Genomic DNA, 20,366 nt, shown 5'->3' with positions numbered 1-20,366 from the left:
GACCCAGCTTTCAGACAGAGGTCTGACTGGAGCTCTGCTGTGCTCTCTTCTCTCCTGGGTTATCCTACAAGCCCCTGCTCTCCAAATTCCTGTAAGCATGAGTTGGAACCATTCCTTTTTCCCAGTCTGGGGCAGATAAGCCATTTCAATTCTCCCTAACTTTTCATCTCTTTAGCCTCTTAATATAAACTTTGTCAGCACACACTGTTTGAAGGGAAGAGGCAGGTCTGTTTCACCAGAAGATTCCCAGGCTCAGTAACCTGACTAGGTCTCCTCGAGTTTTTTTTTCCCAGCTGGCTGAATTTCAGCCAGAACTGGGCTGTACCTTGTGTAACAGGAAAAATATTGCTCTTAAAACACTCCCCCACACGCAAACAAACACGTGCACACACAGAGTCTTAGTTGTAATGTTGTTGAGAACTGTGCTGTTCAAATGGCATTGTCTCTAGGCAGAACTTCACATTGATTTGTATCTGAAGACACATTTCTTCTGGTCAAAATCTGTTTTTCTCAAAGCTGAGATCTACTACTGAAACTATTTCAGAGCCATTGTCTCCTCAATGGTCTTTTATAGACCCTTAACACATGAAATATACCAAGAGGGCTGTATTCCTGTGCCTTTAGTACAAAAGCAGCTCTTGGATGTGCAGGGGTCCCTGCCTCCTTTCAGTCTAATTCCTAAGGCTGGATCCTAATGAAAATACCAACTTAAGACAGCATTTGAGCACACGCTTAACTTTGAGCACAGCGAGCATCTCATTGCAAAACACTCTGTGATTTCAGCGGGACCGTGCTCTGAACCATTCATGGATTTCATTGGCATCAGCAAAATAAATGTCTTGTTGTACATCGCTTTTTTTGTGACTCAAGTGTGCCCGAGAAAGCGGAACAGCAGAAGCTGTCCACTTCCCCTTGCCCGGTTTATTTTTACCACTGGTTGCTGTGGGAAGCCATTGTGATTCAGTGTGGCAGTAGGAAGTTCCTAACACTGCTCTTCGCAGCAGAGGATGTTGAGGTTCTTATGCAAGCCACAGGCACGGTGAAAATAGCTGACCTTTCAGAATGTTTATCGAGGCACCTTCAATTCACAAGGGGAGCAGCAGCAGCTTGTGCAGAGAACTAAATTCTGGGTCTAGAGTCCCTGTTGTGCTGAAAACAGCCCAGAAATCTTACAGGGATCCTTTCTGGTGGTGCGAGGGAGGCAGGTGTAGCCGCCAGCGTGTGGTCCTGTGAAACCAGAAGAGAAATGTTTCACCTCCATTCTGCGGTCGCAGCAGCAACCGCATCAGTTTCGGGACAGGCTCCAGACGCGTCACCTGCGGAGACAAGCGCAGAATTCACTCTGAGAAGGGCCAAAGCAAAATAATGTCATTTAACAGAAGGGTGACGCTCTCTGCCTGCCCAGCCAGGACCCGAGGGACACCGGAGGAGCTTTCCCTGGTGTCTGGCTGCTGCGGGCCGGCAGGGCAGGGTCGCGGTGCTGGCGCCGGGTGCGGTGCCAGCCGTGGCCGTGCTGCCCTCTGGAGTCAGCCGCTCACAGTGCGCCAAGGCAGCCCAGGCACCGCCATCCGGGACCGACACCCGCGGGCTTCTCCCGTCACAGGGAAATAAATCCCTGCTCTGCAGAGAGCTGCGGGCACCCCCCGAAATGCCCTCCCATGGACGGGGCATCTCCACCCCGCAAGGTTTCCTGAGACGGGGCTTGCAGGCTGGGGCCAGGACACGGTGTGCCAGCACCTCCTTCAGCCCAGCGCGGCTGGCAGGGCTCAGGGGTGCTGCTGGCGTTTGTCTCCCCATGCACAAGGCTTTGCTGACAGGCAGAACAACACCACTTGTCCAGAAATGGCCCCTGCCCTGCCAGCCCGCAGCAGCCAGGAGCCAGGGGAAGCTTTTCCAATGTCCCTCAGCTCCTGGCTGGGCAGGTAAGGATGTCACCCTTCTGTTAAGTGACATTATTTTGCTTTGGCCCTTCTCAGCTCAGGTCCCAAAAGCCCCAAGTGCTTGTGACAAGGACTGCACAAAGTGATAACCACTCTACATGTGGATTCATGAAATCATAGAATATCCTGAGCTGGGAGGACCTACAATGATCATTGAGCCCAGCATTTAGACCAAGACCATCCCAAGAGGTGCCACCACGTGCCTGAGAGCATTGTCCAAACCCTTCTTGAACTCCAGCAGGTTTGGTGACCACTGGCCTGGGGGGCCCAGGGATTGCCATCATCCCCACACCACAATACCAGACCCGACCTGGGTTTCTAATACAGGTTGTGTGCATCTTTCTGGCTGCTTTTGTGCTGTGGAAAGGCTCTATCCTCCAACAGTCCTTCTGCTTAATGCCCAGTGCAGTGAACAGGCAACTCCCCCTTGCCCACAGCCCCATCCTGCTGGCTTGGCTTCAGAGTGCTTTTGTCTTCACCTGTCCCCACCTCCCATGATGCTGGCGCAGATGTCAGCTCAGGTTCCTCATTTCCATCACCACCACCTCTCTTTTCCCAGATTCTCTGACTGCAGAGCCCACAGGCTGTTTTGGTGTTTTAGAAACAAAGACCATGAGTCATGGCAGAACACAAGGTAAGTGCATCATTAGCAGATGTCTGCCCAAAACCCACTCCAGGCCCTGGCAGCCCTGCAGAGGCATCGCTCCCAAGCAAGATGTGAGTAAAGGGCAGAAGGTGTCACACTCCTAGAGGATGCATGGTACCACCTACAGTTTAGGTGAGGCAGGGGCTCCTAAGGATTTACAAAGTAAAGTAAATTAGAAGCTGGCCAGAAGTTAATATCTATTTTCTTCTTAAAAATGAACCTCTGGAAAGCTTTTCTTTTGTAACCTGCACTTTCTCCACAACACTTCACCCCCAAAGGATTTTCCTTCCAGCCTCTCCCCCAACAAACCTGGGCTATAGCAGCTAAACCTTCATAGGACTTACCTTCTCACCACTCATCAGCTGTTTGCTACATCTAAGAAGAGGTATTAGGTATGATTGGTGGCCCAGACACCAGCCCATAAAACTATTAAACTCTTCCAGAAGGATTCTTCACCTGGCTCAGGTGCCTATGATCAAATATCCATCAGTACCAAGACAGGAAGCGCCTTCCTGGCAGCTCAATGCTGGACTGGCAGCTCAAAGCTGTGTTTTGTGAGCAGGATTTCAGCTGGGAATTTGCTCAGGTAACCTGGGCCCCCAGGCAGCCTCTGGTTTGCTCTGTGACGTTGAGTGAATCCACAGTTTTGTGTACTTCCCATCTGTAGGATGGGGCTGATACCTCCCATCACCTTTGCAAGAGTTTGGGTGCTAAGGAACCAGGCAGGTGGGCTGGTGTGATGTTAACATCCTCTTGCAGTGCTGAATTTCTAGCACTGAATCACTTTTTTCTATCTTTAAAAATAAATTTTTAAAAAAGACTTTTTATTTAATTTCAGCTTCCCTTCCTAATTACTTAATGTAGTAGGAGTTATTTTGTCAGGAGAGGGCACTTGTTGATGGTTTACCCCATGTTTCATTAATGCATGGAAGAGGTTAACTCCTGGTAGTTATGGTAGCAGATGCATGGTTTTAACAGGGAAAAAAAAATCCCCAATTTTACTTTCTACTCTTGCACTAATTTGTGACTATTTTTATCAGTGTTAGCACTGAGCCAGGGTAAAAATACTCCCTAGAAAGTTTAGAATTTACATTTGTCTTCATATATATTCAGCAGAAATCCAGCTCCCCTGCCTCCGCACTGCCTAATCTGGACTCATTAACTTCACCCGCCCCCGAGAAAAATGTCAGATGACTTTGGCCTGGCGAAGCCTTTCACCCACAAACACTCAGCAGGAGGGTCCAAGTCTCCTGTCTGCAGCAAACAATCCCCGTGGAGCATCAGCTCTGGCACTGCAGGCATCCAGCTCAGCCATGGGAACAGATTCACCCTTCCTGACACAGCCCTGCCTCGGGGCAAATCTCCGATGCTGGGCTCCATCCCACAGGGATGCTGAGCCCTGGAAGCATCTTCCACATGGCAAGGCAGATGGATGGAGGCTGGGGGAGAAGCACCACAAGGAGAAACCTTTGTGGAGCATCTCCTGAAACACAAGGCAGCCACAAGCACGTGGAACTGGCATTGGAGGTCCTGGGATAATCCGTTTTTCTTCTATTAAATGGACATAACATTTGGCTCTCTGAGCTGCCCTTTTGCTGCACAGCTGGAGACTTTCATGTCAATGTGTCAATGAACTCTGCTCCAAAGACAACAGAACTGTTCTCTGGCAGGTTCCTGCAGAAGAAGCAAACCATCCCCTCCTGTGCAGTGAGGCCATTACCATCTCACAGGGGCACAGCAGCCCTGAGGGGCTGAGGCTGGAGGTCCCTCTGAGGAGTGCCCAGCCCAGCTCCTGTCTCACAGCAGCTTCTCTTAGGGCAAATATTGCCCCTACTATTGGGTATCCCAATAGCTCCAAGGATGGAGTCTCCACACCTTCTCTGGCCAGGTTGGTGCAGTATTTCATCATCCTCACAGTGAAAAAGAGAACTGATATGTCCTGTGCTTCAGTTTGGTCCTGTTGCCCTCACTGGCCATCCCACAAAAAGTCTGGCTCCATGTTCAGGGTTTGAGGAAAGCCCTGAATTTTTATGGAAATGGGTGTGTTTTCTGTGAAACCCAGGAGAGAAAGGGGTTCATGTTTAAGCAGGAGCTGAGAGCCCAGAGGCTCCCCCAGCAAGGGAGGGCAGCTCCAATCTAATTAAACTGAGAAAACATCCTTAAGCAACACCATTCCCCTTCTTCCCTGCTTCACTTCCTGGGCTCCAGGCTCCTTCCAGAGGAAGAACTGGAGAATATTTAAGATTATTTGTCCTTTTAGCAGCGAGTTTTAAATGAGGAGGTCTGGAAGCTGCTCCTTAGAAAATCCTCCCCTGCAGAGGACCAGAGGAGGGGAAAGCTCCAATGTTCCCTTTGGCATGAGACCCTCCAGAGTCTGTCACTGCAATGATGGAATAGGACAGGATATTCATGGGACTTAAGAAGCCAATAACATCTACCCTGGCTCAGGCATGTGCTGGACACAGCCTGCACAGCCTGGAGTTGAATACAGACCTCCATTTCCCATTTATCCCTCCTTTTGCATGCCAGAAAAACCCTTCCTCCTCAGGAAAGAGTGAAGCAAGACAGAAATGGCCCAAGGCAGGGGGTGCAGGACCTGTTGGTGCTGTGTGAGCCCTGGCCCTTGTCTCTGCTGGAGCTCCATCCCTCCCTGGCTCTGCAGATCCAGCACCTCGCCCGGCCTTGCACACGTCAGTTCCTCAGCAGCTCCTCCAGACAGCCAGGCTGTTTTCAAGAAGCAATTTCCTGCAGAGGAAGATTTTTTTTTCCAAGGAGCCTAAGTGGGGAACTTCCTGGTGCGGGCTTTTCATGGGAAACCATTGTGAGAGCAGCTTCACCACCCACCAGGAAGGGCTGTCACTGAGCAGGCTGCACCCGCTCTGTGTGCCCAGCCCAGCTTCCCAGTGCATGCCCAGGGCTGAGTTTGGTGACCCTCACTCATCTCCCCGAGCTGCTGCTGGGATGCTGACCTGTGGCAGGGGAAGGGGACAGATGGTGAAGATCTGGGCTGGGTGCAGGCAGTGCAGAGCCTCCCAGGGAAGGTTCAGCATGGCCTGTCCCTCTGCTGGGAGAAGCTGAGAGGAGACATAAAGACTTCACCATACTTTGGCTCTCCAGCCTTTGCCTTTTCCCTCTTCACTGTGCTGCTGGGTCTGATTTCCAGCAGGGCCATCAGCTACCAGGACAGGCTTCTCCCCACACAGATCTGGGTGTCACTGCTCCTCAGCCTGGTTCTGGGAGGCACCTGGGTGCTCCTCTGAAATGCAAACCCTGCCAGGGCTTCTCCCAGTGCTGCAAGAGAGGGGCAGCTCCACCAGCTCAGCTCTGCTGTGGTGGAGCCAGGGCAGGCCCAGTGGCTTTGGGATTTACCCCAGAGCCAGCCCCAGCCCGTGGCAGTGCCCCACAGCCCTGGCTATCAGTGAAACCCCAACATGCACCAGTTAAACCCTCAGCCAACACAGACACTGGGGCAGCAAGTTGCACTGTGCTGCTGCTTCTCACCATGGGTGGTGTTAAAGTCAATCATTCTTCATATCCTTTTACTCCAATGAGCTGTGCATGTCTCCCAGCCAGAGCAGGTTTCCTACAATGCTGCTTTTCATTCATGCAGTTGTTCTGGTTGGAGTGTATTTTGTGGCTATGAATGGACAGGCAGCCCAGGCTCATGCCCTGCTTTGAGCTCTCACACCTGTGCTCTCCCCTGGAGAACTTCTGCTGGACATCTGTGAAGATGCTCTGGTTACAAAGCAAATTTCCACAATTCTCTGGTTTTGCAACCCCTCACTGCACTTAAAACTAAACAACACCCAAGAATCCATTTCCATGCAGCATTTCAGGAGCAAGGGGCTGGTTCCTCTTTCAGAGCATCAAAAAACAACTTCTATTTTCCTCACAGTGTTAGCAATGTTCAGCTGAGCCCTGCTCTTTTTTCCCCAAAAAAGTTTAGTTTCCAGGAAACAGGACTTTATTTTGAACACAAAGCATAGGCCAGCCTGAGGCTCTTGGGTACATTCACAACTTCTGAATACACATATATGACCTACAAGAACAGGACCCAGCATAGAGGGAACTGAACCAGGTCTCGGGGAAGAGTCAAGTCACTTCCCAATCCACCACTGGCTTAATTGTGTGATGCTGGGCAGGTTCCTTCCTCTGTCTGTGTCCTGCTTTCCAAGCCTTGAACTGGGGTTTAAGTTCCTTCATGCAGGACTCTGCTGGACCTCAGAGTTGGCAAGAAGTACCTGAAGCACTCACAATGTGCCAATCCAGTTTCTGGCAGCAGTGCCTCATCAAAAAGGATGAAAAAAACCTCCTTCCTCCTTCCTCCTTCCCCCTTGGCCTGCTGGCAATGCTCTTCTTAATCCAGCTCATGATGTTGCTGATTGTGAGAAGGCACCACTGGCTCATGGTCAGCTCATTATCCACCAGGACCTCCCAGGTCTCTACCTGCACAGCTGTTTTCCAGCCAGCTGGTCCCCAGTTTGTACTGGGTCATTGTACAGGTGAGTGGGGTCATTCCTCCTTGGGGGCAGGAGCTCCTACTCCCTTTGCTGGACTTCACAAAGCTCCTCTTTGCACACTGAGGTCCTTGTGAATGGCACCCTGCAACGTGCAAAGCCAGGGGAGCAGGGAGGGCTCACAGCATTCCATAGCTCAGGTGGTGGATCTTGGAGAAAAGGATGGAATTGGAGACACACATCCCTTCCCTTCTGCCCCACAACAGCCTAGGGACAGCCAGGGCACGAGAAAGGGGGATCCTGCCAGCAGCTGGGGCCATCCCAGCACACACTGTGCCTGTGCTCCTTCACTCACCATGTGACAAGCAAGAAGCAGCGCTCAGGGAAGGAGGTGACCAGGCAAATTCAGCAAAGACATCCCAGGGAATGAGTCACTGGCTCTGCGTAAGAAGGCAGACTCTGGAGGGAGAAGGGCAGCAGGGAAGAGAACACTCCCAGGAGATGGCTGCAGGATGATTAAAAGGCTTTCACTTGGACCTTGCACTGGAGACCCCTCTGCCAGAGGAGTGAGAGCAGAGCTCTGGGTGTGCCCACAGGGACACAGCAGTGGGAGCTCAGCTCCTCAGGGAGGCTGCTCCCAGAGCAGGAGAAATCACCCACCTAAGCCAGGCTTTTCTCAGGAAAGGCTTGGCACTGGTGGTGACATTTCTCAAGGGAAATATTATTTCCTTGAAAACCTTGGGTATTGAGGTCAGCTAAAAGCTTTCAGCACAGTGGCACCAGACACACTGAGCTGGCTGAGTCACAAGGTAATTTCCAACACATGTAAGGCAACTTCCGAGGACCAGAGAGATTCGTCACCATGTTTTCCTGGTGACACCTTCAGTTGTTTTGCTTCTAAGAATCAGCCTTTTGTTTATTGTTTTAGCTTATTTCCTTGTGGAAAGCCTTTCATTTACTCCCCAGCATTACCTGTAGCTTTTAATCCCAGTAGGTGAAGGAGGTGGAAGAGGAACAGCTCTTCAGCAGCAGGGCCAGTGTGCCAGAAATGGTAGGGTTTTTTTAAGCTGTTCATAAAGATAATGAGAGATGAAAAGGTTGTGTCAGGAGGGGGATCTTCTCTGGAAAGCACAAAATACAAGAGCAACTGCTGTCTCTTCTGCTGGGGTCCTGGCATTTCTGATCTTACTGCTCCAAGGCTTTGCCCTATGGAGCAGATGCCCCACAAGGACACCCAAGGTGGATGGGTGGATGGGAGAGAAGCTGCCAAGGCACTCACACCCATCCTAGAGGGGCTGCAATGCCTCAAAGAGAGAAGAAAATCTGGCTGGAAAAAAAATCTCAGAGCCCAGACTTGTTGGGTGAAAGGTGTTGGAAATGCAAATCATTAATTTAAAGAACTGGGCCGGGAACCAGGGGTGCCAGGCTGAGCTGTTATCTGCTGCATCAGCTGCGAGCCTGGCTCGGGATTTCAAAATAAAATTAGACTTGCAGTATATGTCTTTAAATATTTAAATTACTTTCAGTAATTCATATGGTGACATTTAAACAAAGTACACCAAGCAAACGGCTCCCAGTGCTAAAAGGAAATGTTTGCAGGTAATAATATTTCATTTAAAAGGGAACAGCTGATATCAAGGCAGAATCTTAATGCTGAATTCAACCTACATTTCTCTCTCAACCAAGCAGGGAGGAATAAAGACCCAGGCCAGCAAATGGTTAAAGATGTGGAGTGGTGTGATTGAAGTGCTGGTCCCAGACACCCCGAAGAGCTGTGAATTACGTGGGTGCCCAAATGTTTTCAGATCAGGGCTGCTGTAGTTTTGTGGGCTCCCAGAGGTGGGGACAAGCAGTTTCCTGCTGCTGGGAAGTGAGGACCACGGGGGCTTGGTGATGCCAACCCCTCCTGCCACCCTCACCTGCCCTCCCACAGCCTTCCTGGGCCCTTTGCTGTGAGTCTGTTGCAGAAACTAAAGGGAAAATCCATCCTGGGTGCAAACGAGCAGAACTCAATGAAGTCAGCTCACACACAGCAGCTTCACCACGGTGCTGCCGGCCAATCTGGAGAGCTTAGCTGGGTCTGTTACATCAGTCACACTGGATTTCATAACATCAGACATTTCAATGAGGGTGACTCATTCTCTCTTGAAGGGTATTGTATGTATGAGCAAAGATGATTAACTTTTGCTGAATGGTATGATTTCTGGGATGGGAACTGCTATTAATTAGGAGCGGATCTCAGATGTTCACAAACCCTGTTTTCATGGCCTACTTTGTATATTTTTCTCCATTCTCCTTGTTTTTTTAGCTCAGGATAAATATTAAAGTGCTCTTCCCTGCTATCTGGCACTAAGGCAGCCAGATGTCCAGCAAAGGCATCTGACTTTCATAGTCAGGCACGGCCCAGGGCTCAGTTCCTGTGGCCAAGCTTCAGCTACTTGCCCTAAAAAGCTCAGTTTTCACATTAAAAGCAAACAAAACAAAATAAAAGGGAGCTTCCAGCCTGCACAAGTGCAGCAGATAAAGTACCAAGGGAGGTAAAATAAGCACAAGTGGCTCAGAATGCAAAATCCAAAGAATTATCCTTTCTCACCCTCCCCCCAAATTTTCTTTATCGAAAGAAAGATGGGGGCTTATGCTAATCTCACGCTTCTGGCTGTTGAGGGTTGAGGTTTGGGGGTTAACACCACCAAGGATCCTTGGGATAAAGAGTTTGCCAGGTTCAGAGAGAAAAATGCCCTTTCAGCTGCACTGGCTGCAAAGCTGGACAATGTACCAGCACAAGGGTCAGGGTGTTTGGTGTCTTCAAGCACATCTGCAGCACCCAGCACTGTGGTCCTCTGGAGAAATTAACACCAGCCAGCTTGCAGAAGCCAAAGGAGGCTGGGATGGGATGGGATGGGATGGGATGGGATGGGATGGGATGGGATGGGATGGGATGGGATGGGATGGGATGGGGTGGGATGGGATGGGATGGGATGGGCTGGGATGGGCTGGGATGGAGCTGTCATTCCCCACCCCAGGCAGTGCTGGGGGATGCCAGGGAGCAGCCAGGCTGAAGCTGGGGACCTGACAGGTCAGTGTTTAACAGCCTGGCTGTTCAGTGGCACCTTGCCACCACCTCAGGATCCCCAGCATCTCTCCTGGGATGACAAAGTCCCCTCCCAGATCCAGCCTATCAGCTCCCTCTTGTCCTATCCCATGGCACTGGCAGCGAGCAACACAACATCCCACAGAGCCAGACATCCCACCCTGCTCCAGCCCCACTGCTGTGGGCAGTAAAACAGACTGGGAACAGACAAACTGTGGTCAGTGCCTCTGTCTGGCCAGCAGGGAGCTGGAGGAAGTGTCCTGTTCCTGGTTCCTGGTGAGACACCACCGTGAAAGTCAACTGTGACTTCAGAGAGGGAAAGGAAGGGTCACAGCTCAGCCTGTATTCTACCAGCAAGGATGAGGTTCACGTGCTTTGCCCAATACCCCATCCCCACAGCCCCTCCAGCACTCACAGCACTCCTCAAATGTCAGGCAGGGACTGTGAGCAGCAGTGAGGCAAACAAAGGTCACTGGATCTGTGCTTTTCCCCTTCCATCAGCTGAGGCTGCAGGAGGCTCCTGGGCACAGGCTGGAGAGCTGGTCCTGCTCCACTGCAGGCAGTGATGAGGAGCATGAGAAGCAAACTCAAGAGAAATAATTGTTTGTAGTTCATCAAGACAAGAAGAGATGATTTCTTTTAATTACAATTCAGGGCTAGGTGTTTGAGCACAAATGGGGGATGAGCAGTGGAACTGCCCTGTGGGTGGGCAGCCCTAACCTGTGGGGGTTTGGAAGCTTTTGGGGCAGTGACTGGCTCTCCTCTACCCCTCGTGCTTGTCACCAGGCAGCGGGCAGAGGGGTGGCCTGCCCTGGCTCAGGCACTGCAGCCAGGCTGGTGGCAGCACACCTGGAAGCACCTGCTGGCCAAGCCTCCCTGTAACCAGCAGGCTCCCAGGCTTGCTCTGGAGAAGCTGGGAGGTGTGGGAGCATTACAGGGCTTCTCCTTCCAGACTCAACGGTGAGGAATGTGCACCTGAAACAGAGATAGGGCTGGTTTCACTTGTGCTGCACACCAAAGCCAACCACGAGGCTCTCTGAGATGAAGTGGCATCTAGGGGTAGGAAAACCCCACAATTTGCCTAAAATTTGCACCCATAATACGCCACTGGCAGATCACAGTGTGGATGTGTGATTCAGGCACAAGCCTGGGATGTGTGAGGCACTGCCCCGGCGTGCTGGAAGGCTGAGCCACCAAGGGTTTCCTTGGAGACTGACGCACGAGGGGCTTCTCCTCCACAAGCATTCTCCCCCTGCCTCACCAGGCAAAGGAACACCCCAAATCCCATCCCCACCCCAGACCCCATCCCCACCAGGAGAGCTGCTGGGGGAAGGGGCAGTGCTGAGAGCCTCCAGAGGGGCTTTCCTCACCTCCCAGCGCTTTTCCTGTTGCGCAACTCACCCGTGCTTCTAAAAATGTTTGCTGGAGCAACAGTCTCTAAGGCGATTTCCATAACAATGGGTGCAGAAGAACGATCCACGCTACTGCTGGAGTGATTTGCTCTCTCACACAAGCGGGCACACGGCAATTCCAGCGGTGAGATGCTCCTGTCAATGAGAGAAAAAGAGTATTTGACTGAATGCTCTCAGCAGCTGCTGGAAAGCTCCCCAGAGGCCCTGCTGTCCATTGCCTGGCCACGGGGAATTGTCAGAGTCTGCAGGCACAAAAATACCCACAGCAAAGGTACAAAACCACAGAAAATGCCTCCACACCTTTGGCTGGTGTGCCAGCAGTGCCCAGCAAACACACACCATGCAGGCACCTGCAGAGGGGCAGGACCCAGCAGCTGCACTCCAACATCAGCCAAAGCTCCTGCTCCACCCCAGGCCTGTATCCTTACAAGGCCCCCAAGTGTTTCTCTTTTATCTCACAGTTCTGGGTGCTCAGCCCCAGCCAAAGCCAACCAGGTTTGCTCCTTCCCCACATCTTTTCCAGCTGACCCATTAAAATCAACACTCAGCCATTGCCTCCAGTTTGAATCGCTCACATCCTGCCATTACAGCTTTGTTTAAATCCGTGCAGAGCTCAACCTGTTGTCAGACAGACACTAATTGGTGTGTTTCTAATTATTTGTTTCCATCTTAAAACCTGTTTTTCAGCAGATTGCAGCTTTATTTTAATACATGCTTGGCTAGAGCTTGATATACTGGTTGCCAGTAACCTAGACACAAATGGGATTGCATTGCACAGGGGGAGCAGGGGAAAAAAAGAGACTTGAATTAAGAGCTGGTTCATAAAAATGAATTCAACAAAATTGTGAAACAAGCAGCAGTGTTACATTGCAGAAGATTGTTTCTGTATTCCTGTTTCTACCTCTTCAAATAAGATGAACCTCTGCATGCACAAAAGGGCATTTGAAACATCTCCTTACACAAACGCTTTGACCATGTTTTTTTATGTCATCAAAGCTCTAAAACTTACGGTTAATCCTTTTTATACTCACATGGTTGGTGTTAAAATTAGCTCATCAGTGGGTGACCAAACCAGGATCAATCTCAACTGCTTTCCCAGGATGTGAATGCAGACACTCAGCCCCTTCATTCAGGCAACACCAATAGGCTTTTCCTCTTCCAGGAGCAGTCCTGGCCCTTTGTGTCTTGGTCATTTTCACACAAGTCTTCAGAGAGCAGAAGTAGCTGAGGTGCTGCTCCAAGGCAGCTGACACTGCTGGGACACACCAGGCAGCACAACCAGGGCTCTGGGACCTGCCTTGCTCCATTCTCCCTCTGTAGCTCTTTCTCTTGTGCTGAGGATTTTGGGGTCTCCCATCTAAAATGCAATTAGGGAAACAGAGGCAATTAAACAAAAATAAAAGCATGTAATTTGCTGGCAAATAACTTTTTAGTGCAGGTCATGATCTGCACAGCCCTGACTAAAGCTGCTTGCAACAGTCTCACCTTTGGCTTCTCCTCTCCAGCTCCCTGCCTTTCCCTGGCTGTGGGAAAATGCAGCAAGAGCATCCCACGGACAAGAAAGCCTCAGTCCCCCAGCCCAGGGGTTGTGAGGACACCCACCCTCCCACCAGGACAGGCAGGAGCCACATGAGGAGTGGCAGTGTGCATTCAGCAGCCTGTTGTCTCTCTGGCATAACCTGACCTCTGGCTGTCTCCACGGCAGCCACAGAGGCAGAGCGAAATCCCTGTGCAGCTCTTTCCAGCAGTGAGCACCCTCTAAGGACATTGATTTCTCTGCAGGCTTTTTGTCAGCAGACAAAGGGGCTCAGAAGCTGATGCAGCCAGAGGGGTGTGAAGATGTTCTTCCCAGGAGGAGCTAACTGCCAGAGGGAATTGGGTTTTCTGTTGCTAACACAGTGGCCTGGGACTTTGAAGGAGATGCCCAGGCTGAGGGCACAGCCCTGGTCTGTCGTGCCCCTGGTGGGCAGAGGCCCAGCTGAGAGTGGGCAGCATCTCCAGATGAACACCAGTGATCTCCTCCCTCCTGCAGGTCTTGGATTCTGTGGCGTACATGGCCCACACAGGTCATTCTACCTGGGAGAAGGCCTTTGCCAGGCCAAATTTTGGGGGTGGCCTGTTGGATTGGTCCTTAGAGGAGCCTCTCACGCAGACACATCTGCCTGCACCTGAAAACTGAGCCAGTGGGGATGGAGAGGGCCCATCACCTCCTCTTAGCCCTTCCCTATTTCCACACAAAGACATTTTTGGTGAGCTTCTACTCCTTTTTTTATACTAAAAAGGAAAGAAAAGAGGAAGATACGCACTTGATGTTAAGGAAATCTAACAGAGCGTGCAGCAATCCAACTGCTCAGACACATATGCCTCCTTCCTTCTGCTCCATACCAGCGAGGCTGTGCCATATTTAGATCAGGCTCCATCTCTCACAAACTTGACCAACTGTTCCTCCACAGTGTCATCTCTGCTTGTTTACCCCCAAACTGTTCACTGAAATCTTCAGTTTGGTGAGGGGAAAATAATAATAAAAATATTAATTTTAAAAAATGTTTTCTTTTTAATGACAGGAAAAGCACTAAATGCCCAGAAAGGCAGATCATAACTGTAGTGGGTAAGGAGGTTAAAAGATCCCTTGGTGAGTCATCATCTCCAACAGGGACTCCAGTGTGAGGAGGCTGAAGTGTTTCCTAGAAATGAGTGGCCCTGAGGTGCTCCCAAAGTGTGTGCTCCCACAGGAGTGGCCCTGGGATGCTCCCACAGGAGTGGCAGGTTCAGTGACCACACATGAAGGCAGGCACAGAGCTGTGGCCACACTGGGGTTACCTGGGTGTGACTCCTCCAAGGAGCTGTCCTGTGCAAAGCAAAGGGCCAACAGCCTCCCTGAGGGAAAGGATGAAAGTACAGCTTTGTCACAAGGAGGACACATGGGAAAGAGCAGGGAGCATCTTCTGACCTTCCTCATGGTGCCAAACCATGGCAAGTTCACCCCAGTGTCTGGCCCCAGCACTGGGACAGGAGTCAGGCAGAGGTGGTTTTGCTCCACGCTCTCAGCCATGGTTGTGTGACACACGAGGCAGAGGTGAGCCCTTGTCCTCCCACACACAGTGAGGAGCCTTGGAGGCTTCTCTGAACATCCCCACCTCTGTCTGGCTCGCCTTTGATGTCAAGGCACTGCAGCCTGCTGGAGGCCTGGTGCCAGCCTGTCCTGCAGGATGTGCAGCACAGCACCCCCACACCAGCCATGGGCCTTGCACACAGAACTTGCTCACACTCGAGGCAGATCTTAGGGAGTTAAGAGCATTTTCTTGGCTTGCTGTGCTGGTGGAAGAGCGACTTGCAGCACAGCAGATGGATAAAATTCTAATTTGGGTTTCACATGATTTATATAAATAGGCTTAGACGAGGTTGTGCAGAGATGGCACAGTCATCTGCCAGCCTTGCTCTGTTTACCTCGAGACCCTCTCTCTCCTCCCCCTGCTAATGAGCACCCAGCAGTGCTGGCAGCAAGGAGTCACCTCAGCTGTGTCACGTCCTGCCCATGCCACCGCCCCGGGCTGTGCTCCCAGCAGGGCAAAGCAGCCTCCTGCCCCCCACACCTGGCTGGGCACAGCTTTCATGCTCACCCCTCAAACCCAGAGACAATTGTCAAGGAGCACACCACACTCAGACTCCCATGGCTGGCTCAGAGGTGGGGCAGGGTATGGACCACGCTGCTCCCTACCCAGGGCAGTGGGAACAGGAGCAGGGCTCTCCCAGCCCCCCTCACTCACAGGACACCAAGTTCTGGTGGGGCCTCTCCCCACGGGTGGGTGGCTCAGAGTCAAGGGACACCAGTGGCCCCACTGCCACCCTCGTGAAAATGACACAGTAACTCTCCCTCCTCCCCACTAGTGCATCACCAAGGAGCCTTCACCACATCCTGACAGAAAGCATCAAGCACATCTTTGTCAAGTTTAGTTAGAAACCTCTTCCTCACCTCCACTGCTCCTCTGTCCCTCAAAGGGTGACATGAGCTGGTGCTGCTCCTAACAAGGGGCTTGTGACAAACAGATGAAGGTCTGGCTCCTGTGAGGCTCCAGCATGCATCTGCTGAACATCTCCATCTAGTACTGTCTCCTAGAAATCAAATGTGATGTGGTCCCAGCAGGAAAAAAGTAGAAAGCTAAGCTGCTGTTTTCTTTAAGTGGTCACCAGAAGCTGGATATGTGACAGCTGCATCTTCCCAGTGTCAGATACAGCTCAGGGGTCACTCACACCTGGTGCAGAGTGACCAGGGACAGGGCTCTGCTTTTAGCACACACTGACCACCAGATATCCCAAGGTCTGAGATGCAGAGGCAATCAAAGCAAAAATGAAATGCCAGGTCTGGGCTCTAGTGGGACACAAGTTTATCCAGTTTTTAGGCCAAAAGCCAGACTGCCAAACAGAAAGACACTTCTCCCTGTGGGCCCACAGTACCCCATGTCATACCCCATGTTACATTGCAGAGAAAACCTCTGCCTCTGAGTGCCTTTGGCCCTGGCAAAATGATCATCATCACAAAGCAGATGCACAGTTTGAGGTAGAAAATGATTGGAAACATCATTAAACTAGCCCAGAGTTTGTCTGCCTGCATCCTCATTTTTACAACCTGATTTTCTACAGAAACAAGGCTCTCACAGCCACACCACCCCTGCAGCCCAACTCTCCAACTCTCCTGCTTTTTGGACACTTTCAGCCACATGGGACTCCCAGTTGTTGTGGGAATGTAAGTTTTGTGAGGGTGGGTGGCTGATGAGGAGGTGATGGTGTGTGAGAGCCCCTGCACCGCCACAAGCCCATCGGAAACCCAGCTTTGCTGGCTTCCGCTGCTCGTGGAACAAGCTGTGTTATTTGTATCCCTGTATCCTAGGAGTCCTCCTTTCTGTCCTGCACAGCCCCTGGCATGAGCAGCATTTTCCACGGTCAGCCTGGAAGGAGGGAGCAGACTTTAACTCCTCAGTGCAAAGAGCACATTCCCACATCAGGCTATTTCCATGCAACCCTCCCTAGGAGAAAAAAAGCCCTGCTAGGACCAAGGCACCATGCAGAGAAATCTCAATGCCAGCAAGGGCTGTCTCTAGGAGAGGTGCAGGTGGCTTGGGAACAGCTGGGGACTCTCCTGGGGGCTGCTTGAGCCTACACAGCTCCTGCAGCCAGTGCCATCCTCAAACCCCACCTTCAGCCTGGCTGCTGCCAGAACTCTCTGATTCAGCCTCTCTTTCCAGCCATGAATCATAAACCAGCTCTTCACCAGCTGGGATAAGGCTCAGGTCACCAAAAAAAAGGAAGAGAAATAGATTTCTCAAGGGCCAAAGCCCCTGTGATTTGACAGAGCTTCCCTGCTTGTGCATCTGCGCTGGAGGAGAAAAGCGATGTTGTGCTGGCAGGTGGAAATACCTCTGCCCAAGGAGATGCAAGCAGAGCCAGGTCCTTGCTCTGGGCCATGGTGGAAGGTAACAGGAGCTTCATCAGGCACCTCCAGCTTGAGATGAGCAGGCCAAGCCATACGTGGCTTGGAGCTCCTTGGGATCTGAGCCTGGTACAAGCCCAGGTGCAGAAGGGGAAGTCTTCAGGGAGATCACAGCCACCCTAGTCCTTGCTGGCCAGGTTCATCACTGAGCTCCTCCTTAGCCAGCCTCAGCCACATCAACATTCCCACCCCTACTTGTTCCTGTTTTCCCAGATCTGCCTCTCATTATGGGCAGCAGAGAGAAGAAGGGAAGCACAGAAGGGCTGGAGACTCAGGTCAAAAAGCGGTGGGGTGCTGGGACTCCAGCAATTCCTAAGAGAGCTGCACACGTCCTGTGGATGAGGGCTAGGAGAGACACAAGGTGCAGGACCAGGTGGTGCATGGAGGCCCCCACCAGCCCCTCCAAGGGCTCAGAGCCAAGCTGGGCTGTGGCATGTGTGGGCCTTAAAAGCTGGACCATGAAACTTCTGTTGAGCTTGGAGGGTCAGTTTGTGCTGCCCTGGGAAAGAAGAGCAAGTGGCAGGTTCAGGGCACTGCCAGCAGCTGGGCAGAGCATTCCTGCATTTCCCAGTGCCCACCACAGTGGCAGATGAGAAACACGTCAGGCAGAAAATATTTGGGGTTTTCTTCTAATAGTTGTTGCCTCTGTGCTGAGGACATGCAAAAAAAAAGGGCTGGATCTTCTGTCAAAACCATTTCCCACTGCTGCAGTGTTTTTAAGCAAAACCCAAAGCATTCCAGAAGAGAATGGGGAAGACACCCATAAACCAGAGAAAATAACTTATGGTTAAAAATATTTCAGAACTGGATGATTTAATTGTTTCTGGATTTCATTTCAAAGTTCATTTTTCCAAAGTTTCTAAAAAGCACCTACTTAGTAGTAATGGCAAAGATATTTTCTTGGAGAAGCGTGAGTAGCTTGTAGAGGCAATGTTTGAAAAATAATAAAAAATAATAAAAGTTTGCTTTTACAGAGCACAAAAATCACATTTGTCTAAGAATATACTTACAACAGCAGGATTTCACCAGCATGTGAGCCAGCAGTTGGTATAGACTCAATCTCTGAGGCTTTCCCAGTCTCTTAGCAATTAAGTGACATTATTTCAGTCCCAAGCAGTAGAATTTCTTACATCTTCCAACAAATACCCCATCATCAAGCTGGAAGCTTTGACCAACAAGACAGCTGATTCCTGCCACAGATCACAAACCTCTGCTTCCCTCTATGAGTCAACACTAAGCACAGATTTCAGTGTGAACAATGAAATCACAAATCCAGCCTCGATCCGTGCCAGCAGAAAAGTTTGGATGAAGCATCTACTGAAGCCTCTTCCTTGAGCAAGGGACTTTCCTGAGCTGGGTGCTCAGGGTCACCTTGGGACACAGGGGCATCAAGCCTGGCTTATTCTGGTCTCATGTGGAGTGCAATCACCACCACTCCAGTGCCACTGGTCCCCATTCACAACTCCATTCACTCCAGAGCATTCCCATGGCCAGATGTTTATCACTCTTGTGTCACCCTCCAACTATTTTGCAGGGGTGGTAGGAGTGGCTTTTGGAAGACGTTTGAGTACACACACAAACACAGGCTTGGGCTGCTGTGTGTTTGGACAAATAAATAAGTGCAACGAATCAGTAGAAATGTTTTTATGTTAGCTGTGACCGGGAAGAGAGGATCCCAGCCCTGCCAGATGAAAATCCCCGTGGGGATTTCTAAGTGCACCCAAAACCAGCTGGACTAAGACCTTGTTTGTTCGCCCCGTGGATTTGTGTGGGTGAGGAATTTAAAAAATATAGGAAGCTTTTAAAAAATAAAACTAAGTAAACAAAATAACCCCTCTGCCTCTTACCTTCACACAGACCGAACTGCTGGAAGAACAACATGGCTCTGTGTGTTGGGCAACACAGCCTTGAGCCAGCTCTCTCCAGCCCTGAGCTGGAGATGCAGCACTGATGGAGGAGGCTGCTCCTGCAGCTCCCAGCACCCAGCACCAGCAGTTTCTGTCCAAAATAACCACTCATATACATGTATTCAAAACTGCCTGGGTTTTCTCTCCATTTATAACACACCTTGGAAGGTCAGCCTGTCTGGGAGTGCTTCTCCTGGCAGCAGCAGGCAAGCAGCAGTTCTAGTACAACACCAGTAGTAAACATCAGTAGTGTTCTTCCCCAGATAAAGCTGTCCCAGGCCCACTTGCCTTGATGTCCAAAACAGATGCTGCAGGACCTGGTGTTCCTGCTGGTTACAGGCAGTGATGAGCTTCCATATCAGGAGATGGTTTTGAGAAGGCAAATGACGAATCAGCAGCTGGAGATGGCTCAAATGGAGCAAGGCTGTCAGAACCTTGTCAACCTGTCACAGTTGTTTTGGTGTCAGGACCTGTAGAGGGGAGGCAAAGCACAGCTTGAGTGCCCACTGTCACCCTAAGTACTCTGAGATCATTGCAGCACACAGGAAGCCAGAACCCATCCCTGGGCAGGGCAGCCCATCCTGCTGAGGTCAGTAGGGCAGATGTGCTCAACACCTGGCAGCAGGTCCTAGCCCTGATCCCTCTGAAACCAGCAGCTAAAGCTCCCATTTAGCTTCAATGGAAACAGGATTTGGCCTGGATCTCAGCTAAAGCATGGCCATCAATGGCTTTGCCTGGGGTTTAATTCCCTGGATTAAAGGGAATTTGCCCCGCAGTCACTGAGGGAGCCCCAGCCCCCTGGGCAGAGCTCAGCACCCACATCCCACCGGCACTGTGTGCAGCCAACCAGAGCAAACTGACCCAAGGGCCCTGGGTTTAAACAAACAAACAGCAAAAAGAGAAATAAAAAGGAAAAAAAGAAGAGCATTTATTTCCCCTGCAGCTGTGCTCTCCCAGACAGAGGATTTCTGTGGCAGGACAATGACCCTTTATGCAGCGAGGTTAAGTTGCAGTTACTTGAAACTATCAGCTCTTGTGTTCCCATCAGCTCATTACCTCCACAGTCAAACAAGGCTTCCCCATGGGCAAGGATTGGGTCATGCTGTTCAACTGGACACAAGGGCCAAGCAGGGCTGGCTTTAAAGGGATCTCATGGGAGCTGCCCAGGGCTGCTTTGGGAAGGGGGATACAGCAGGTGTGCAATCCATCCTGTTGGGAGAGGCAGGTCCCATGTGTAAGAAAGAGGAACCCAAAATCAGGCTCTAGAGTTGGAGTTTTGGTTCCCAAATGTCCCCTCCCCTAGTAGCAATTTACTACCATCTAGCATCAGTCTTGGTCCTCTCCAAAATATTTAAGGTATCTTCGGACCCAGTGTGACATCTCCAGTAGAATTTCACTTTATCTTTCTTCAAGCCAACCTCCAAC

This window comes from Melospiza georgiana, chromosome 11 (assembly GCF_028018845.1).
Source record: "Melospiza georgiana isolate bMelGeo1 chromosome 11, bMelGeo1.pri, whole genome shotgun sequence".
NCBI classification, from domain to species: Eukaryota; Metazoa; Chordata; class Aves; order Passeriformes; family Passerellidae; genus Melospiza; species Melospiza georgiana.
Note: the sequence above shows the minus strand (reverse complement) of the source record.